Consider the following 21,933-nt stretch of genomic DNA (forward strand, 5'->3'; position numbering starts at 1 on the left):
GGCCTCCCAAAGTGCTGGGATTACAGGCGTGAGCCACCGCGCCCGGCAAAAAAAAACATTTAAAAATAAAGGCCAGGCACAGTGGCTCATGCCTGTAATCCCAGCACTTTGGGAGGCCGAGGCGGGCAGATTACCTGACGTCAGAGAACAACCTGGCCAATATGGTGAAACCCCATCTCTATTAATATACAAAAATTAGCCGGGCATGGTGGCATTCACCTGTAATCCCAGCTACTTGGGAGGCTGAGGCAGGAGAATTGCTTGAACCCGGGTGGCGGAGGTTGCAGTGAGCCGAGATCACACCACTGCCCTCCAGCCTGGGTGACAAAGTGAGACTCCATCTCCAAAAAAAATAAATAAATACATAAAAAATAAAGTGGCCAGGCGCAGTGGCTCACACCTGTAATCCCAGCACTTTGGGAGGCCGAAGCGGATGGATCACGAGGTCAGGAGTTCAAGACCAGGCTGGCCAACATGGTGAAACCCCGTCTCTACTAAAAATACAAAAATTAGCCAGGCGTGGTGGCAGGCGTCTGTAATCCGAGCTACATGGGAGGCTGAGGCAAGAGAATCGCTTGCACCTGGGAGGTGGAGGTCACAGTGAGCCAAGATCATACCATTGCACTCCAGCCTGAGTGACAGAGTGAGACTCTGTCTCAAAAAAATAAAATAAAATAGCCAAGTGCGGTGGCTCACGCCCGTAATCCCAACACTTTGGGAGGCTGAGGTACACAGATTATCTGAGGTCGGGAGTTCGAGACCAGCCTGACCAACATGGAGAAACCCCATCTCTACTAAAAATACAAAAAAATTAGCCAGACGTGGTGGCACATGCCTATAATCCCAGCTGCTTGGGGGGGCTGAGGCAGGAGAATCGCTTGAACCCGGGAGGCGGAGGTTGCGGTGAACCGAGATTGCATCATTGCACTCCAGCCTGGGCAGCAAGAGCGAAACTCTGTCTCAAATAAATAAATAAATAAATAAATAAATAAAATAAAATTGAGGCCGGATGCGGTGGCTCACGCCTGTAATCCCAACACTTTGGGAGGACGAGACGGGCAGATCATCTGAGGTCAGGAGTTTATGAGCAGCCTGGCCGACATGACGAAACCCCGTCTCTACCAAAAATACAAAAAATTAGCCGGGCATGGTGGCACACACCTTGTAGTCCCAGCTACTTAGGGGGCTGAGGCAGGATTGCTAGAACCTGAGAGGTGGAGGTTGCAGTGAGCCAAGATTGTGCCACTGCACTCCAGCCTGGGCAAAAGAGCGAGACTCCGACTCCAAAAAATAATAAAATTAAATTAAACTGAAACAAACAAAAAAACAGTTAATAATCTGTTAAAGTAGAAGATTAATGGTAATTATCTCAATAGTTAATAGGAATTTTTTAGCCAATCAGTCTCTAGTGTTTATTTGCTTTTTTGTAATCTTACTGTTTTACGGGTTTGGAAAGATGCTTGACACATAGCTCCTATAATTATTTTTTTTTTTTTTTTTTTATGTTTTTGAGATGGAGTCTCACTCTGTCACACAGGCTGGAGTGCAGTGGCGCAATCTCGGCTCACTGCAAGCTCTGCCTCCCGGGTTCATGCCATTCTCCTGCCTCAGCCTCCCGAGTAGCTGGGACTGCAGGCGCCCACCACCACGCCCTGCTAATTTTTTGTATTTTTAGTAGAGACGGGGTTTCACTGTGTTCGCCAGGATGGTCTCAATCTCCAGACCTCATGATCCGCCCGCCTCTGCCTCCCAAAGTGCTGGGATTACAGGAGTGAGCCACCGTGCCCGGCAGCTCCTATAATTATTAATCTTTAAGAACATGTTAGATAATGACATAACTTTTTTTCTGAATTACAGAAGGATTCTCTTCTCCCCCCACAATTGAAAATACTAATTTCTAATGTATTATTCCACAGTTTCTATTTTAATTTACTTCTTTCCTCAACTAAGACTATTAGGATATTAGCCATCCAATTAAAGGAAAAAAAGATTTTAAAGAAAGAAAGACACTAGCCCTAGACCTGTTAAATCAGTCCACGTGACAGGTATAAAAATTTTCCCAGTCATTGACTGCAAAGGAAATAGTGTCACATAGTGATCTACACCTGAACCTGTTCACAGCACTTTAGAGAGGTCAACATCAGATGAGAGTGTTCTCTGAGGCTGGCTTTCACAATACCAGGTCTTCAGCATTACCTGGTTATTGAACTATAAATTCACTAAGATAAATGCCACCATTTCCCAAGACTTCCTTTTTAAAAAGCAATTTAATCTTATGCTTGATGTACTTCTATTATGCACTGGTAAATCAAAACAAAACAAGCCTGGCGTGGTGGCTCATGCCTATAATCCCAGCACTTTGGGAGGCCGAGGAGGGTGGATCACCTGAGGTCAGGAGTTGGAGACCAGCCTGGCCAACATGGTGAAACCCTGTCTCTACCGAAAATACAAAAATTAGCCAGGCGTAGTGGCGCACGTGTGTAATCCCAGCTACTCGGGAGGCTGAGGTAGGAGAATCGCTTGAAACCAGGAGATGAAAGTTGCAGTGAGCCGAGATCGCACCATTGCACTCCAGTCTGGGTAACAGAGCAAGACTCCATCTCAAACAAACAAACAAACAAAACAACAACAACAAAATTCTACAACCCTAGTAAACACAGATGGCTTCATAAATTAATACTTTACCTTTGGCATCTTTCATATGCCCACTTTAAAATGTTTAATATTCTTGGGTTCACATCAGTCCTCCTGTTACGCATTCAGTTTTACTGAGAAATGAAGAAACTGAGGCAAGAGAAGTGGGAAGAAACTTGCTATTTGTAGCAAGCAGGCATCTATCTGGACAGGTAAACTGTGGTCCTGCTCTATTAGGCCACAATGCTTTTCTGAAAAAAAAGTGCCTGTCAAATAAGCTGCACAGAAATCCTTCTCATCACAGACATCCAGGGCATCCCCCTCCAGAAGGGACAAATATGAGTATTCCTCCCTGCTGAGGGAGAAGAGACCACGTAACCAAAGAAAGCATGCTTCTCAATCTATACTACCGAATTGGGAGGGAAAAAAATGAATGGAAAGAGAGAAAATCCAAGGAAATAAACTTCTGAGACTGAAGATGTGGTTATTAGGTTTATCCACACATTAGGAAATTACTGAAACATCGCTTAAGTAGAAACGGAATCAGGAAGGCCTAGGGTCTTTTTTTATTCCAGTCTTAAACCCCCAAACAAAAATATCTGAAATTAAACTATTTCTCCTGAGCAGTTATATTCTTAAATGCCTCTATAAAACCCACAAGGCCTACACGAAGTCCCTGATTTTTAGAGGTGATTTCAAGTGTCCATTAGCGTCCACTCTCCCACTCCCAAATCCAAAATATTGTTGGCCCGGATCCGGGCAGGACACGCACATTTTCCTGTGAAATCATTAGTTTCACGTCAGCTTCGTACGTTCTGTTTCCAGTAACTTCCCTTGATCAGCATGGCAAACGAGAAGGAGAGAGTAACAAAAGGCATGTACATTTACTACGTCCCTCGCAGAGAACATAATAAAATCCTGGGAACAGGAACTGGCAGGGACAACCTGCCTTGCCCTGACTCTCGCCACGATACAAAGGCACGGAGAGAGCAAGTGAGGTCTGCACCCCACACCTCACTCTGCAAGAGAGAGAGGACTTTCAATGCAATCAGACCCAACCCGCAACGCCCCCTTCCCACGTGGTCTTCTCCCTCTCCCGAGCCCAGAATCGGATTGGAGAGGGGTCTGGAAGGAATCAGACCACGCTGGAGCTGGGCAGGAGGGGTGGGGGGCGAGGTCCAGGCAGAAACTCCAGCCCCTTCCTAGAGGAGCCCTGAACTGTACGCCTCCCAGTTCCGGGATCTGAATTCCCACCTCCCGAGACCCCAGACCTCTTCATGTCTCTAGGGAGGGGACCTCAAGGCCTCAGAGCTGCGGGAAGAGCTGGGCTGCCCGGCACCGGGTCTGGACAGTGTGAAGCCCAGGCCGCGTGCGGGCGAGCGGAGGCTGGGAGGCGGCCCCCTGCCTGCCGCCGCCCCTCCCTTGGCCCCAATTTCTCCAGGTCCCCGGTCACAGGTTCTGGGCCGGCCCTCACCTCACCTCAGAGTGGCAACGTGTGCAGTCGGGCGGTTCCGGAGGCCCTGCGTGGAGGAACTGCTGGGCGGGAGGAGACGCCGGCGGCTCCGGCGATGGCTGACAGGTTCGCAGCACCAGGCCGGCCCGGCACACGGAGAAGGGGCGGGGCTTCAGGGGGCCTGACCCGCCCCCGCCCCGCCCCGCCCCGCCCCGCCCCACCCCTGCCTCCCACCTCAGCCGGCGAGCCCCAAGCGGTGACTACGTCCGGGGTTACTCCAGGCCGTTTACCTCCGACCCCGCTCCGAGCTGCGGCGAGACCAGGGCCGCCGGGGGGCGAGGCGCGGGCCCGAGGGCTCAGCGGCAGCCAATGAGAGGGCGGCGCGGGGCGGGGCGATGTGAGGCGATGTCGATGGTCCGAGCGCGGATCTGCCATTCGGGGCCGAGCGGCTAGAGGGCGGGCGGGCCGCGGGCGGGCCCTGGGCAGTCGTGGCGCCCCTGGCCAGGCCTTCGTGGCCCCTTCTGCCACAGCCGGGTGCTGGCCAGCCCCTCGGCTCCTCCTCCTGGCGGAGAGGGGAGTGGGGGAAGCGGTGCCGCATGCGCCTCGCAGCAGGGACAGAGGCGTCCCAAGTGAGGGGCCAGGACTAACCGGCCTGTAGAGGGGGGAAAGGGAACCCAGAATTAAGGCGGGCTGAATGGGGCAGGCGGTGTGCGGGCCCGTTTAATTGTCTATTTAATCCTAACACATTAACAAGGGGTGGGCAATCGCGTCCACTACCTGTCCTCATCACGCTGGCTGGTTTCCAAGTCTGGGCGAGCTAAGTAACCCCATGCTGGAACTCCATAACCAGCCCCCCGTTTCGCTCCTCAGCCCCGAGACAGCCCACTCGAAAGGTGTTATACATGCTGGATCCTGGCGTGTTAAGGAGAAGCCTCAGTAAACGAAGCTCAGTAAGAAGGGGACTGTACCAAAGAACCACCGTCTTCTGCCTGCCCTGAGCAAAATAGTTGCCAAAGCGTTCTAGACTTTTCGGATTGGAGAATGCTTCCCGTCCTCCACTGTGGGCACGCCGAGCCTTTGAGAGGAAGCCAGTCGGTGTCTCCAGTTTTGCCGGTTACTTCATAGCAAGACTTCAATCGTAGCTGTGTGTTGAAAATTAATAATAACTGGAAGGGGTCCCAACACAATACAAACATTGCGTAGGGAAGAAACTTGGAGAAAATTGCACTTGAGAAGAACAGGGTGAACTCAGCCCTTCCAAGGAGGAATTTAATGAAGCATGTGGCGCACCTTCTTAATGCTTACAAACTTGTGAGGAAGGCCAGGAGAGGTGCAGAGGATGACAGTTTGGTAGGAAGAAGTTCTACGCCAGAGGGTAAAAAGTGAATAGGATAGAAATACATGCCCCGGTAAGAAGTTCTTGGCGGAAGCTGAGGCAGGAAGAGGGAAAGATTGGTCAACAAGGAACAATATTTATCTAGGAGCCCTCATAATCCCACTAAGTGGGGCTTCCCGAAGAATTTATCAACCCATTTTTAAAATAATAGGGTCAAGCACAATGGCATGTACCTGGACTGTAGTCCCACCTACTCAGACGGTTGAGGTGGGTGGATGGCTTGAGGCGAGGGGTTCAAGGCTGTATGTAGTGTACTACGCCTGCGCCTGTGAATAGCCACTGCACCCCAGCACTGGCAACGTAAAAAGACCCCATCTCTATATAAATAAATTAATTAAATAACAGGGATTGGAAGCAGAGAACTTAGGAAAGAAGATGTGGACTTTACAGAACAGGGATTCATATTTCACAATAATTGTATCACTGATGCATCAATCAGTTGGACAAAGGTAGTGGGGGGAAAAAGATAATTGGGCAAGACTCCCTGGTTTAGTAAGATGTTTGATTTGACTCACCGAAAAAAATGGCCTGGGAAGAGGGAAGCCTTGCCTTTCCATAACAGCAGTCTCTGAAGCTGACATGAAGGGAGTGACTTTAAAAGAACTAAAAACCACGCGGTTGCCTCTTATTTTTCTTTTACCTTTCCTAGATCCTATTAAGTAATAGGAATTCTTTCCCTAGGATTCTTTTTTTTTTTTTTTTTGAGATGGAGTCTCGCTCTGTCGCCCAGGCTGGAGTGCCGTGGTGCAATCTCAGCTCACTGCAACCTCCGCCTCCCAGGTTCAAGCGATTCTCCTGCCTCAGCCTCCTGAATAGCTGGGACTCCAGGCACACACCACCAAGTCCAGCTAATTTTTGTATTTTTAGTAGAGATGGGATTTCACCATGTTGGCCAGGATGGTCTCAATCTCTTGACCTCGTGATCCGCCCACCTTGGCCTCCCAAAGTGCTGGCCACAGGCGTGAGCCACCACGCCAAGTCTCTCCAGGATTTTTAATGGTGTTGCTGTTTACCAGCTTTAGGAGCTCTGCAAAACCAGGGATTTACCCTCAAAAACTGTCCTTATGTGAAATTTCAGCCAGCCCCTGCATGTCCTGCTTTTGACCTCACTGATTATTTTAAATAATTGAGCTTGCTAAAGAACTGGCCAAAGACAGGCCTAATAGAAGCTACAGTGAAAAAAAAAAGTAATTAAGGATGAGTTAGGATACCAAGGTCACTTACAGAGGATCTAATAATCTAATTCTTATCACCAAATGCTAAGACAGCTGGGCAGAGAATGAGCAAAGAGCTGTGTCTTTAAGACAATACAACTGGAATTTCAGCAACCCCTGAGTGTTATGGTGTTTGGTGCATGCCACAACCTGCCCATCCCTACTGTAGGTTCTTTAGAGCTGCTCCATGAGTTATTGCTACACAAGCTATTACGTCTGTAAGCGGCGGAGGAGGAGAACCAAAGGGTGGAGAGAACTTACTATATGAGACTAACAAATGGAAGAGAAGGATGAGTGGTACATTTCTAGAAGCTAATACTAGAGGTCTGTTATGGGCTGAATTGTATCCCAAAATTCATATGTTGAAGTCCTAACCCCTAGAACCTCAGAATGTGAGTATATTTGGAGACAAAGTCTTTATAGAGGTAATTAAATTAAAATGAGGTCATAAGGGTGGGCCCTAATCCAGTATGACTGGCGTCCTTATAAGACGAGGCGACGAGGACACAGACACACATATGAAGACATAGGGCATCCATGGCCATCTACAAGCCAAGGAGAAAGTATCAGAAAAAAACTAACTGCTGACACCTTAATCTTGGACTTCTAGCCTTCAGAACTGAGGAAATGCATTTCTGTTGTTTAAGCCACCAGTCTGTGGTATTTTGTTATAGCAGCCCTAGAAAACGAATACAAAATCCCAAATATATGACTTCCAGGGTTTTCAAGGTGATGTAAAGGTATTAGTGATTCATCCTGAGCATCCCAGCTACCTTCCAACCTTAAAGTTGCTTTCTTATCTTCCTGTGGGTAAAGTCAGAAAAGTATGAGAGGTCCCTGTCTTCGAGGTGATTATAGTCTATTTAAGAAGACAAAACTAGCACATTAAAACAGAGTGTCTGTGTCACACTCTTTAGATGATAGCCATATGAATTTGTAATAGCCATAGATGAGAAAAGATAAATTCTCAAAAATTGATAAACCCAGATATATATAAACATTATATGCGCCACTGTGCAGACAGCTTCATTTGGCATTTTTCGGTCAAATATTTAAATTAGGGCATCGTTTCTCACAGTATGTCCCACTGACCACCTGATGAAACAAACACTAGGGTGCGCCAGGCGCAGTGGCTCACGCCTGTAATCCCAGCACTTTGGGAGGCCGAGGCGGGTGGATCATGAGGTCAGGATATCGAGACCATCCTGGCTAACATGGTGAAACCCCGTCTCTACTAAAAACACAAAAAATTAGCCGAGTGTGGTGGCGGGCGCCTGTAGTCCCTGCTACTGCGGAGGCTGAGGCAGGAGAATGGCGTGAACCCGGGAGGCAGAGCTTGCAGTGAGCTGAGATCGCACCACTGCACTCCAGCCTGGCGACAGAGCGAGAATCCATCTCAAAAAAAAAAAAAAAAAACCAGGGTGCTTGTTAAAAATGCAGATTCCTAGCCCTTTTTTTTTTTTTTTTGTGCAGCAGCACAATCATAACTCACTGCAGCCCCAACTCCTGGGCTCAAGCGATCCTGCCACCTCAGCCTCTCAAGTAGCTGGGACTACAGGGACATGCCACCACACCTGGTTGACGTTTTCTCTTTTTCTTTTTCTTTTCTTTTTTTTTTTTTGAGACGGAATCTCGCTCTGTCACCCAGGCTGGAGTGCAGTGGCACAATCTCGGCTCACTGCAACCTCCACCTCCCGGGTTCAAGTGATTCTTCTGCCTCAGCCTCCCAAGTAGCTGGGATTACTGGCGTGTGCCACCGTGCCCAGCTAATTTTTGTATTTTTAGGAGAGACACGGCTTCACCATGTTGGTCAGGCTGGTCTTAAACTCCTGACGTTGTGATCCACCCGCCTTGGCCTCCCAAAGTGCTGGGATTACAGGTGTGAGCCACTGGACCTGGCCGACTTTTTCTTTTTTTTAAGCATCCCTAATAATCACCCTGAAGTTTGAGAACAGTCGTTTAAGATTTATCATTATTGTTCCCCTCTTTGCTGCCAGAGTCTCTGTTGAACAACAAGGCCTTCAATACCTGTCACTCTTAGGACAAGAAAGTCTCTCAAGTCAGGTTTGAGTTGAATCAAGGGAGGAAAGAAAGTGCCTTAATAGAAAATAGAACCATGGGCTGGGTACGGTAATCTCAGCACTTTGGGAGCACAAGGCGGGTGGATCACCGGAGGTCAGGAGTTCTAGACCAGCCTGGCCAACATACTGAAACCCTGTCTCTACTAAAAATACAAAATTTGCGGCAGGGCACAGTGGCTCATGCCTGTAAACCCAGCACTTTGGGAGGGCGAGGCGGGTGGATCACCGGAGATCAGGAGTTCAAGACTAGCCTGGCCAATATGGCGAAACCCTGTCTGTACTAAAAATACAAAAAATTAGCTGGGCATGGTGGCAGGCGCCTGTAATCCCAGCTACTCAGGAGGCTGAGGCAGGAGAATTGTTTGAACCCGGGAGGGAGAGGTTGCAGTGAGCCGAGATCATGCCACTGCACTCCAGCCTGGGTGACAGAGTGAGACTCTGTCAAAAAAAATAAAAATAAAAAATAAAAAAATTGCTGGGTATGGTGGCACGTGCCTGTAGTCTCAGGCCCTACTTGGGAGACTGAGGCAGGAGAATCACCTGAACCCAGGAGACAGAGGTTGCAGTGAGCCAAGATTGCACCACTGTACTCCAGCCTGGGCAACAAAGCAAGACTCTATCTCAAAAAAAAAAAAGAAAGAAAGAAAAGAGTCCAGGCATGGTGGCTCATGCCTGTAATCCCAACACTTTGGGAGGCCAAGACGGGCAGATCACCTGAAGTCAGGAGTTCGAGGCCAGGCTGGCCAATGTGGCAAAACCCCATGTCTACTAAAAGAACAAAAATCAGCCTGGCATGGTGGCAGGCACCTATAATCCCAGCTACTTAGGAGGCTGAGGCAGGAGAATCACTTGAACCCGAGAGGCAGAGGTTGTAGTGAGCCAACAGCGCCACTGCACTCCAGCCTGGGAGACAGAGAGAGACTCCATCTCAAGAAAAAAAAAGAAAAGAAAATAGAACCATGAAGAGCCCCCTGTCCTGGGGCTGTCTGACCATGAATCCAGATTCGTAGATAACAAGGTCAGTGATCAATCTTTAGGACAGAGAATAGAGGAATTATTGGGATATTATTTCCTGCTGACCACCAATAGTTAAACTTTAATCTGGCTTCTGGCACTTGCCATGCTTATTCTTATCCTTATACCTTTGTTTATGGTGGCAGACTTGTCCAACTTTTCTCCTATTTTTCTGAATCTTTCTAGTCCTTGGAAGTCCCATATTCTCCAAGATTTCTCTTACTTCTCCAGCTTTCACTGATCTCTCTCTCCTCTGAATTCTTGTAGCAATATGGTCATACCACACAGTTCAGAATTTTTTTTTTTTTGACAGTCTCGCTCTGTCTCCCAGGCTGTAGCTCAGTGGCGCGCTGTCAGCTCACTGCAACTTCCGCCTCCCGGGTTCAAGTGATTCTCCTGCCTCAGCCTCCCGAGTAGCTGGAATCACAGGTATGTGCTACCATGCCCAGCCAATTGTTGTATTTCCAGCAGAGACAGAGTCTCACTATGTTGGCCAGGCTGGTCTCAAACACCTGACCTCAAATGATCCTCCCACCTCTGCCTCCCAAAATGCTGGGATTACAGGTGTGAGCCACCATGCCTGGCCCACCGTTCAGAATTTAATTAGGATATATATTTTTTTTGTCTGCATACTGGTTTTAGCTCTCCAGTTAAATCCTGAAGGCACAGACCATCTCTTACAGTTTGCTACCCCCTTTTATAGCTCTTCGAGTAGGACTAGGTATTTCTATTAGTAAGTGCTTCATTGACTGAAATAAAGATTAGCTCTGTACCTGAGAGGCCACTCTGCTCCTGATGCCTGCTTATCCGTCTTCACGTTGTCTCTGAGAGGCAAAGCCTCCAGTGGGATATTTAGCTGCTTTACAGATGGACAGAATTCATCAAGAAAGTCAGTGCCTTGCCCACAACTGTGGCTCCAGTTGTGATATAAAAGAAAAAAAAGACACAAAGTCCTTATCGGAATACTATGTCTCTTTGCTCTTGTTAATCACTCCAGTTTATCCAGAATTAAGAGCCTGAAGGAACTTCATACCATAAGATCAGAAAATGTCCTCAGGGAGGCCACTTCATAAGTCTGGTCCTAATGATGAAAGGTAGAATTGCACAATGAAGGACAGCGTGAATAGTAGAGACTCGCCACGATGTTTTCACATGGACACAGGGTTTTCACATGCATTTCTGCTCTCACTCCTTCCTTATCCAATAGCAAACACTTCCAGTCTCTATACTTCAGCCAGTTACCAAATCTTAACTTCTTCCTCCATGACACCTCCAATATATATGTTTTTAAAATCCCTTTCTAAGTCCTACAAACCTCACAACTAAAATACCTGGAGAAATTTTAAAGGGCTCTTTAAAGACAGGAAAATGGACAAGATGACTTGTTTGGATTTTGCCCAATTGTAGGATTCTGACATTTTATGTTGCTCAGCTTTATAACCTAGCCATCCCTGACTTCACTTTCCTCTAAAGCCATGACGGTACTCCTGGTAAGTTTATTTCCTGCCCCGTCCCTACCTTCTCTTTAGACTTCCCTAGTGTCTCCATTATTCCTATATCAGGTTCAGGTTTTTCCTGCTACATATTTAGGTCTCTACCTGTCTTCTACTTTCATTCTTTATTGTTGTTATTATATATGAAACACAATACATAATAAAATATAACATTAATAATTTTGTAGAGCCTTTATCGTCAAGAAAAATTGAGCTATCATTCAATTTCTTTTTATCCTTTTAATACCTTCTGTCTTAAAATTTTCCTGTATGTCATGTCTCAGAGCAGAAGATTTCACAACGTCACGTCTTTTTTTTTTTTTTTTTTTTTTTTTTGAGACGGAGTCTCACTCTGTCACCCAGGCTAGAATGCAGTGGCACGATATTGGCTCTCTGCAACCTCTGCCTCCTGGGTTCAAGCGATTCTCCTGCCTCAGCCTCCCAAGTAGCTGGGATTACAGGCACTCGCCACCACGCCTGGCTAATTTTTGTATATTTAGTAAAGACAGGGTTTCACCATTTTGGCCAGGCTGGTCTTGAACTCCTAACCTCGTGATCCACCCGCCTCAGCCTCCCAAAGTGCTGGGATTACAGGCATGAGCCACCACGCCTGGCCACAATGTCACGTCTTTTTAAAAAATCTCACCTCTGGGCCAGGTGTGGTGGCTCACGCCTGTAATCCTAGCACTTTGGGAGGCCGAAGCAGTAGGGTTACCTGAGGTCAGGAGTTTGAGACCAGCATGACTAACACAGAGAAACCCTGTCTCTACTAAAAGTACAAAAATTACCTGGGTGTCGTGGCAGGCGCCTGTAATCCCAGCTACTCAGGAGGCTGAGGCAGGAGAATCCGTTGAATCCGGGAGGCGGAAGTTGCAGTGAGCCGAGATCATGCCATCGCACTCCAGCCTGAGTGACAGAGCAAGACTGCGTCTCAGAAAAAAAAAAAAAATATATATATATATATATATATCATCTCACCTCTGGTTAACTCCTAGACCTGCAGGTAGAAAGTTATTTTCTAACACAAGTCTTGTTTATCAGTGGACCTATTGTGCTGATGTGCCCAATTTTCTTATTGGAAAAAGGAAGAATAAAGACAACAAAAAAATCCATGAAAAGGAAATGTAGCTTCAATCAATGAACAAGATGGCCATAATCAGTTGAATAACATAGTGTTGGGGGTTAATACAGGCAAGCAAAACTGAGAAGAACCGATTATTGGTATTGGCAGTGTCAGTCTCAAGAGCAGCAGCAACTCTACCTTCTCTGTGCTCTGTATTGTAAACAGCTTGAGCTCTTTAATCAGATAGGCTATGCTTTAAATCCTGACTCTGTCACTAATTAGCTCTGTGGCCTTGAGGAAGTGACGCCTTTCTGAGCCTCAGTTTCCTTATCTATATTATACATATCTATCTTATATTCAGGATACAAAGCCTACCTTCTAAGGTGGTGTTTTGGATTAAATGATGTAACCAACATGTTAAGCTTCTGGCACAGAGCTTGTAAGATAGTAGGCACACAGAAAATATTACTTTCCCCTTTCTCTCCATGTTCCTTTCCTTTCATTTCCTATTAGTAATCAATACAGAACAGAGTGCTTTATGGATCCTCACTTGATTCAGAAATTGTGATTGCTGGGCGCGGTGGCTCATGCTTGTAATCCCAACACTTTGAGAGGCCGAGATGGGTGGATCACCTGAGGTCAGGAGTTCAAGATGAACCTGGCCAACATCGTGAAACCCCGTCTCTACTAAAAATACAAAATTAGCCAGGTGTGGTGGCACACACCTATAGTCCTAGCTACTTGGGAGGCTGAGAAAGGAGACTTGCTCGAACCCAGGAGGCGGAGGTTGCAGTGAGCCGAGATCACACCACTGCACTCCAGCCTGGGCAAGACAGAGTGAGACTCTGCCTCAAAAAAAAAAAAAAAAAAAAAAAATTGTGTCATTACTAAATTCACTGCTCCCTGCACCCTGTCTTAGCTATGAGGGAGGCCGAGGAAGGAGAATCACTTGAACCCGGGGGGCGGAGGTTGCAGTGAGCCGTGTTTGCACCACTGCACTCCAGCCTGGGTGACAGAGCAAGACTCTGTCTCAAAAAATAAATAAATAAATAAATAAATAATTCAGTGGCTGGGCACAGTGGTTCACGCCTATAATCCCAGCACTTTGGGAGGCCGAGGTGGGTGAATCACCTGAGGTCAGGAGTTCAAGACCAGCCTGGCCAACATGGTGAAACCCTGTCTCTACTAAAAATACAAAAATTAGCTGGGCGTGGTGGCAGGAACCTGTAATCTCAGCTACTCGGGAAGCTGAAGGAGGAGAATCACTTGATCCCAGGTGGTGGTGGTTGCAGTGAGCCAAAATTACGCCATTGCACTCCAGCCTGAGTGACAAGAGCAAGACTCCATCTAAAAAAGTAATAATAATAAAATGAAAATTCAGTTCACCAACCCATCCGCCCCAATATTTCTAGGTTAATGGAGCATGTGATCAGGGACCTTGGGATATTATGAATCCTTTACCCTTACTTGGAGGGAGCAAATGACTGTGGCCTGAGCTTCTGAGTACCAACCAAAGGGCTGGCACCTGTGAGTATGCCTGGCCCCACTCAGGCTTATTATTGCATCACACAGGAAAGATTCTTTGGCCCCTTTGGCAAGGATGTGTAATAGTAGGAACTTGCATATGTTACAAGTAGGAGTGTAATGAGGACCATCCCTTAGAAAACAGTTTGGCATTAATTGGTAAAGTTGTACATACCCTGCATACCCTATAACCAGCTTCTACTTCTGGATTTATACCCTGGAGAAACTTTCAAAACTGCCCCAGAAACATTGCTCATTATGGCTACAAACTGGAAACAAAACAAATGTCTCTCAACAGCAGAATGAATATATAAACGGTGATACATTCATACAATGAAATATTATAAAGCAATGAGAATGAACAGATGATTGCTACATGAAGTAATATGGATGAATTTTACCAACATAATGTTGAGCAAAAAATGTATGTTTCCTGCTACAAAAACAGGAAAAACAGGCCAGGTACCAGTGGCTCGTGCCTATAATTCTAGCACTTTGAGAGACTAAAGCAGGAGGATCACTTGAGGCCAGGAGTTTGCGACAAGCCTGGGCAACATAGGGAGACCCTGTCTCATAAAAATTATAAACAATTTAGCTGGGCAGGTGATACACGCCTGTAGTCCCAGCTACTTGGGAGGCTGAGGTGGGAGGATTGCTTGAGCCCAGGAGTTGGAGGCTTCAGTGAGTCTTGATCACACAATTCCACTCCAGCCTGGGTGACATAGCAAGACCCTGTCAAAATAAAACAACAAAAAAAAATGGGCAAAACAAGCCAGGTACATGCCCCTGTAGCCTCAGTTAGTCAGGAAGCTGAGGTGGTAGGATCGCTTGAGCCTAGGAGTTCAAATCTGGCCTGGGCAACACACAGAGAGAGAGAGAGACCCCATTTCTAGAAAAAAAAAATAGGCAAAACTCATTTGTGATGGCAAGAATCTGGATAATACACTCTTTTTTTTTTTTTTTTTTTTTTTGAGACGGAGTCTTGCTCTGTAACTGCAGGCTGGAGGGCAGTGATGCAATCTCAGCTCACTGCAACCTCCGCCTTCCAGGTTCAAGCAATTCTCCTGCCTCGGCTTCCCGAGTAGCTGAGATTACAGGTGCATACCACCACACCCATCTAATTTTTATATTTTTAGTAGAGATGAGGTTTCACCATGTTGGCTAGACTGGTCTCCAACTCCTGACCTCAGGTGATCTGCCCGCCTCAGCCTCCCAAAGTGCTGGGATTACAGGCGTGAACCACTGTGCCTGGCCCCTCCTTTTTTTTTTTTTTTTTTTTTTTTTTTTTTTTGAGACAGAGTCTCGCTCTGTCGCCCGGGCTGGAGTGCAGTGGCGCAATCTCGGCTCACTGCAAGCTCCGCCTCCCGGGTTCACGCCATTCTCCTGCCTCAGCCTCCGAGTAGCTGGGACTACAGGCGCCCGCCACCGCGCCCGGCTAATTTTTTGTATTTTTTTAGTAGAGACGGGGTTTCACCATGGTCTCGATCTCCTGACCTCGTGATCCGCCCGCCTCGGCCTCCCAAAGTGCTGGGATTACAAGCGTGAGCCACCGCGCCCGGCTTTTTTTTTTTTTTTTGAGACAGAGTCTCACTCTGTCGCCAAGGCTGGAATGCAGTGGCCCAGTCTTGGCTCTGCAACCTCTGCCTCCTGGGTTCAAGCGATTCTCCTGCCTCAGACTCCTGAGTAGCTGGACTACAGGCATGAGCCACCATGCCCATCTAATTTTTGTATAATTAGTAGAGACAGGGTTTCACCATGTTGGCCAGGCTGATCTTGAACTCCTGATCTCAGGTGATCCACTTGCCTCAGCTTCCCAAAGTGCTGGGAATACAGGTGTGAGCCACAGTGTCCAGCTGATAACACTTACTTCTGATGGTGAGTAGTGACTGGGAGAACACATAAAAGAAATTTCCAGCCCAGACGCGGTGGCTCACGCCTGTAATCCCAGCACTTTAGGAGGCCAAGGCAGGCGGATCACTTGAGGTCAGAAGTTCAAGACCAGCCTGGCTGGCCGGGCGCGGTGGCTCACGCCTGTAATCCCAGCACTTTGGGAGGCCGAGGCGGGCGGATCACAAGGTCAGGAGATCGAGACCATCCTGGCTAACACGGTGAAACCCCGTCTCTACTAAAAATACAAAAAATTAGCCGGGCGAGGAGGTGGCAGGCGCCTGTAGTCCCAGCTACAAGGGAGGTTGAGGCAGGAGAATGGCGTGAACCCTGGGGGGGCGGAGCCTGCAGTGAGCCGAGATCGCGCCACTGCACTCCAGCCTGGGTGAAAGAGCGAGACTCCGTCTCAAAAAAAAAAAAAAAAAAAGACCAGCCTGGCCAACATGCTGAAACCCTGTCTCTATGAAAAATACAAAAATTGGCCAGGTGTGGTGGCTCACGCCTGTAATCCTAGCACTTTGGGAGGCCAAGGCAGTCAGATTGCCTGAGCTCAGTAGTTTAAGACCAGCCTGGGCAACACGGTGAAAACTCGTCTCTACTAAAAAAAAAAAAAAAAAAAAAAAAATTAGCTGGGCATGGTGGTGTGTGCCTGTAGTCTCAACTACTTGGGAGGCTGAGGCAGAAGAATTGCTTGAACCCAGGAGGTGGACGTTGCAGTGAGCCGAGATTGTGCCACTGCACTCCAGCCTGGGTGACAGAGCTAGACTCTCTCTCCATAAATAATAAATAAATAAATAAATAAATAAATAAATAAATAAATAAATAAATATTAGGTCGGGTACAGTGGCTCATCCCTGTAATCCCTGCACTTTGGGAGGCTGAGGTGGGCGGATCACCCTGAGGTCAGGAGTTCGAGACCAGGCCGGCCAACATGGCGAAACCCGGTCTCTACTAAAAATACAAAAATTAGCCGGACTTGGTGGCACATGCCTGTAATCCCAGCTACTTGGGAGGCTGAGGCAGGAGAATCGCCTGAACCTGGGAGGCAGAGGTTGAGGTGAACTGAGATTATGCCACTGCACTCCAGCTTGGGCAACAGAGCAAGTCTCTATCTCAAAAAAAAAAAAAAAAAAAAATACATAGAGTTTGATTCCATTTATATAATATTCAAAAGTAAACAAAATATTTTTAGTGATACATATATAGAGAGTTCAATTTTTTTGTTTGTTTTTGAGATGGAATTTCACTCTTGTTGCCCAGGCTGGAGTGCAATGTCATGATCTCAGCTCACTGCAACCTCCACCTCCCGCGTTCAAGCGATTCTCCTGCCTCAGCCTCCCGAGTAGCTGGGATTACAGGCTTCTGCCACCACGCCTGGCTAATTTTGTATTTTTAGTAGAGACAGAGTTTCTCCATGTTGGTCAGGCTGGTCTTGAACTCCTGACCTCAGGTGATCCACCTGACTCAGCCTCCCAAAGTGCTGGGATTACCGGCATGAGCCACCACGCCCAGCTGATAGTTCAATGATTTTACAAACATGGAAAAATAAAAATTGGGAGGAGGAAAGAGACCAGAGGGCCAGAGGCACAGACATGTAAAGACCATCCATGATGTTGGCAATGTTCAATTTCTTAATTTGGATGATGGTAACATATGTTCGCCTTTTCAGTATTATTGTTATTATTGAAAATATACTTATGTTCTATATACTCTCCTGTATATATGGTATATTCCACAATTAAAAAACGGCCACGGCCAGACCGAGTAGCTCACGCCTGTAATCCCAGCACTTTGGGAGGCTGAGGCGGGTGGATCACTTGAGGTCAGGAGTTTGAGACCAGCCTGACCAACATGGTGAAACCCCGTCTCTACTAAAAATACAAAAATTAGCCAGGCGCGGTGGTGGGCGCTTGTAATCCCAGCTATTTGGGAGGCTGAGGCAGGAGAATGGCTTGAACCTGGGAGGCGGAGGTTGCAGTGAGCTGAGATCACACCACCGTACTCCAGACTGGGGGACACAGCAAGACTACGTCTCAAAAAAAAAAAAAAAAAAAGAAAGAAAAAGAAATAAAGAAAGAAAATGGCCATGCTAGTGGCTCATCCCCATGATCCCAGCACTTTGAGAGGCTGGGGTGGGAGGACTGCTTGAGCCAGGAGTTCAAGACCAGCTTTGGCAACATACTGAGACCCTGCCTCCATTATTAATTTCTTTTTTAATTTAAAACCAAACCAAACCAAATGAACAAAATGGCATGTAGCCTTTAAAAAGCAGTAGCATAAGCCAGACACGGTGGCTCGTGCCTGCAATCCCAGCACTTTGGGAGGCCAAGGCAGGCAGATCACGAGGTCAGGAGATCGAGACCATCCTGGCTAACATGGTGAAACCCCATCTCTACTAAAAATACAAAAAATTAGCCAAGCATGGTGGTGGGTGCCTGTAGTCCCAGCTACTTGGGAGGCTGTGGCAGGAGAATGGTGTGAACCCGGGAGGCAGAGCTTGCAGTGAGCCAAGATCGCGCCACTGCACTCCAGCCTGGGTGACAGAGCAAGACTCAGTCTCAAAAAATGATATATATTAGGTACAATTATTTTATTTTATTTTTTTTTTTTTTTTTGGGACGGATCCCCCTGCCTGGATCATGGCCACCGCTCACTGCACCCGCCGTTCCCCATTCTCTGCCTCACCTCAATACTGGACTACAGGCCCCCACCACCCCGGCTAATTTTTGTATTTTATAGAGACGGGGGGTCTCCTGGTCTGAACTCCTGACCTGATTCCCCGGATTACAAGCGTGAGCCACCGCGCCCGGCTAGGTACAATAATTTTAAAGCTAGAAGAGGCCTTGTAAGCCATTCTGTCCAACCACCTCATTACAGAAACCAAAATAGAGGCCAAGAGAAGACAAGTGACTTGTTCAAATTGATTTAGTCAATTAAAGAGCTGGGGTAGGCCTCCTGGCTTCCTGTCAAGTGCTCCTTCTGCAGACCCATCCTGATTCATCCATTTGGTCCTAGTTCCTACTCTCTTCCAACATCATATCTCTGAATTGCATATGTCATAAAACTCATAACTTTTTTCCTGCTAAATTTGATGTTCTTGTTGTGGGAAAAGGAGATCAGAAGAGATATACTCTGCTCCACTGATATTCTAAATGCTTAGAAAGTCAGTCAAAATATCTAGGAGTAGAGAAATAGTCTATTAGAAATAATAGAAACATGGATCTATTTGTCTACTCTTGGATTTTTTTTTTTTTTTTTTTTTTTGGTGGGGGGGATGGAGTCTAGCACTGTCACACAGGCTGGAGTGCAGTGGCGCAATCTCGGCTCACTGCAACCTCCGCCTCCTGGGTTCAAGTGATTCTCCTGCCTCAGCCTCCCAAGTAGCTGGGACTATAGGCATGTGCCACGACGCCCAGATAATTTTTGTATTTTTAGTGGAGATAGGGTTTCACCATGTTGGCCAGGCTGGTTTTGAACTCCTGACCTCATGATCCACCTGACTCAGCCTCCCAAAGTGCTAGGATTATGGGCGTGAGCCACAGTGCCCGGCCTACTCGTGGATATTTTGACTGTAGCTCTTCCACCGCTCTGTCCCCGACAGTATGGCCTACTCCAATATGCAGGCTTTTTTTTTTTTTTAGGTGGAGTCTTGCTCTGTTGCTTAGGATGGAGAGCAGTGGCGTGCTGTCAGCTCACCACAAACTCTGTTTCCTGAGTTCAAACGATTCTCCTGCCTCAGCCTCCCAAGTAGCTGGGATTAGAGACGTGCGCTACCACTCCTGGCTAATTTTGTATTTTTAGTAGAGACAGGGTTTCACCATGTTAGTCAAGCTGGTCTTGAACTCCACCTGCCTTGGCCTCCCAACATGCTGAGATTACAGGTGTGAACTACCGCGCCTGGCCCAGGCTGACTTTAGAGTCTTTAAGTTACAAAAGAAAAGGGTAGGGTCTGAGAGGTGATGAAAGAAAACTCTTAGACTTCATCTTTGGCCAAGCACAAGGTCTCTTTTGGGGAAAGGGAGCTCTTTTGCCACCTTGTGACACTGGATGAGAACACAAGCCCTCAGATCAGTTCCTACTCCTGCTCCAAGGTGGCAGCATTGTACCGTGGCATCTAGGAACTAATGTACAGAGAGTTTCAAATAGAGTAACAGGAGGGAAGGTGATAATACCTCAGGGGAGCAGAGAATCATGTCATCATGTTAAGGAAATAGTAAGCAAAAATCACAAAACCCAAGGAAGGCAATGGAGCCCCTCTGCCCTAACCACCTCCTCTGCTAAGAGAAGCAGGCAGCCGGGGGCAAGAGGGTGGGAAGGATGAATAAAGATTTGCTTGGACCAATAAAGATGTGAGGCATTTATGTTCCCTCTAGTCAGTGGCCTCATTTCTCTGCTTTCTTTCTCACCGCAAAACTTTTTGAAAAAGTTTTCTAGGCCAGGTGCAGTGGCTCACAAAGTGCACCAGCACTTTGGGAGGCCGAGGGGGGCAGATTGCTGGAGCTCAGGAGTTTGAGACCAACCTGGGCAACACAGTCAGACCCGGTCTCTACAAAACATAACCCCGTCTCCAAAATAAAACAAGATCAAAGAAGCTCTAGAGTTTGATAAAGACGGAGTAGATATTTATTCTCTTTTTTCTTTTTTCTTTTTTTTTTTTTGAGATGGAGTTTCGCTCTTGTTGCCCAGGCTGGAGTGCAATGGCGCAATCTCAGCTCACTGCAACCTCCACCTCCCAGGTTCAAGTGATTCTCCTACCTCAGCCTCCCGAGTAGCTGGGATTACAAACGTGTGCCACCATGCCCAGCTAATTTTTGTACTTTGAGTAGAGATGGAGTTTCTCCATGTTGGTCAGGCTGGTCTTGAACTCCCGACCTCAGGTGATCCACCCGCCTCAGCCTCCCAAAGTGCTGGGATTACAGGCACGAGCCACCGCGCCCGGCCCTTCATTCTCTTTTTTGCTCTATCTATCTGTGCCATCACAAAGTCTACAGATTATTACAGTAGATACTGAAAAATACAAATTTGGAAAGATCTTCAACAGTTATCTGTCTAGGAAAACCTTCCCAAGCCACAGACAGTACCACTCACCTACTGTATTTAGCTCTTCCTCACAAACTCTCAGCCCAATGGTCATCGGAATGTTGTCCACCAATAGTTGCTTCACTATCAGGAGGGTGAAGATGTGCAAAACTCAATAGGTATGTCTGTGCTAATGTGAGTTTATGTATGTAACTGTGGATTAATTCTAGAGATCATATGGTTCAGGGCCGGCCAGGGTGGCTCACGGCTATAATCCCAGCACTTTGGGAGGCCGATGGGGGCAGATCACTTGAGGTCAGGGGTTCGAGACCAGCCTGGCCAACATGGTGAAACCTGTCTGGCACACACATGTAATCCCAGCTATTCAGGAGACTGAGGCAGGAGAATCACTTGAACCCAGGAGATGAAGGTTGCAGTGAGCCAAGATTATGCCACTGCATTCCAGCCTGGGCAACAGAACAAGACTCCATTTCCAAAAAAAAAAAGGCCAGGCACGGCGGCTCATGCCTGTAATCCCAGCACTTTGGGAGGCCGAGGCAGGTGGATCACAAGATCAGGAGATTAAGACCATCCTGTCTAACACAGTGAAACCCTGTCTCTACTAAAAACACAAAAACATCAGCCAGGCATGGTAGTGGGCGCCTGTAGTCCCAGTTACTCAGGAGGCTGAGGCAGGAGAATGGCGTGAACCTGGGAGACAGAGCTTGCATGAGCCGAGATCGTGTCACTGCACTCCAGCCTGGGCGACCGAGCGAGACTCTGCCTCAACAACAACAAAAAAAAGAGATCATATGGTTCAGGACTCTCAATTTATAGAAGAGAACATTTAGATCCCAAGAAGTCAAGTAATTTTCTCAAGGTGATAGCTAATAACAGGGCCTGTACTAGAACTCAACTGTACTGACTCCTAGTCCTAGTTTCCTGCTCTACTCTAGAAATTATATTCCTTACTAGAAATCTCCACATCTTTTCATGAAAGTATATAAATCTCTGTGCCTGTGTCAGTGAGCATGCATGTAAACGTATACGTGTCTATCTGCAAGTATTTGTAAAGCATATCAATGGGCGTTTATGGCCTTCCTGCTCCAGACACCTCTAGGTAATCCAGTTCTCTATGTCAGCACCGGCAGCGAA

At 47.2% G+C, this 21,933-nt stretch overlaps 1 protein-coding gene across 6 annotated transcripts in view; it reads right to left on the bottom strand.

The window, feature by feature from the left end:
• The window catches only part of ACACA (acetyl-CoA carboxylase alpha), a 342,930-nt gene that overhangs the window by 277,135 nt on the left and 43,862 nt on the right, over positions 1–21,933 (bottom strand). Inside the window, exon 1 of one of the 6 annotated variants that reach the window (XM_058446054.1) lies at positions 4,114–4,247. The exons of 2 other annotated variants lie outside the window; for them this stretch is intronic. The gene's annotated coding sequence lies outside the window, so the exon portion shown is untranslated. Of the gene's footprint in view, positions 1–4,113; positions 4,248–21,933 lie in introns of those variants that run through there. 3 more of the 6 variants (XM_032163077.2, XM_058446052.1, XM_058446051.1) reach the window with 3 other exon arrangements.

The sequence above is a fragment of the Hylobates moloch genome, unplaced genomic scaffold (assembly GCF_009828535.3).
Source record: "Hylobates moloch isolate HMO894 unplaced genomic scaffold, HMol_V3 SCAFFOLD_10, whole genome shotgun sequence".
Lineage (NCBI taxonomy): Eukaryota > Metazoa > Chordata > Mammalia > Primates > Hylobatidae > Hylobates > Hylobates moloch.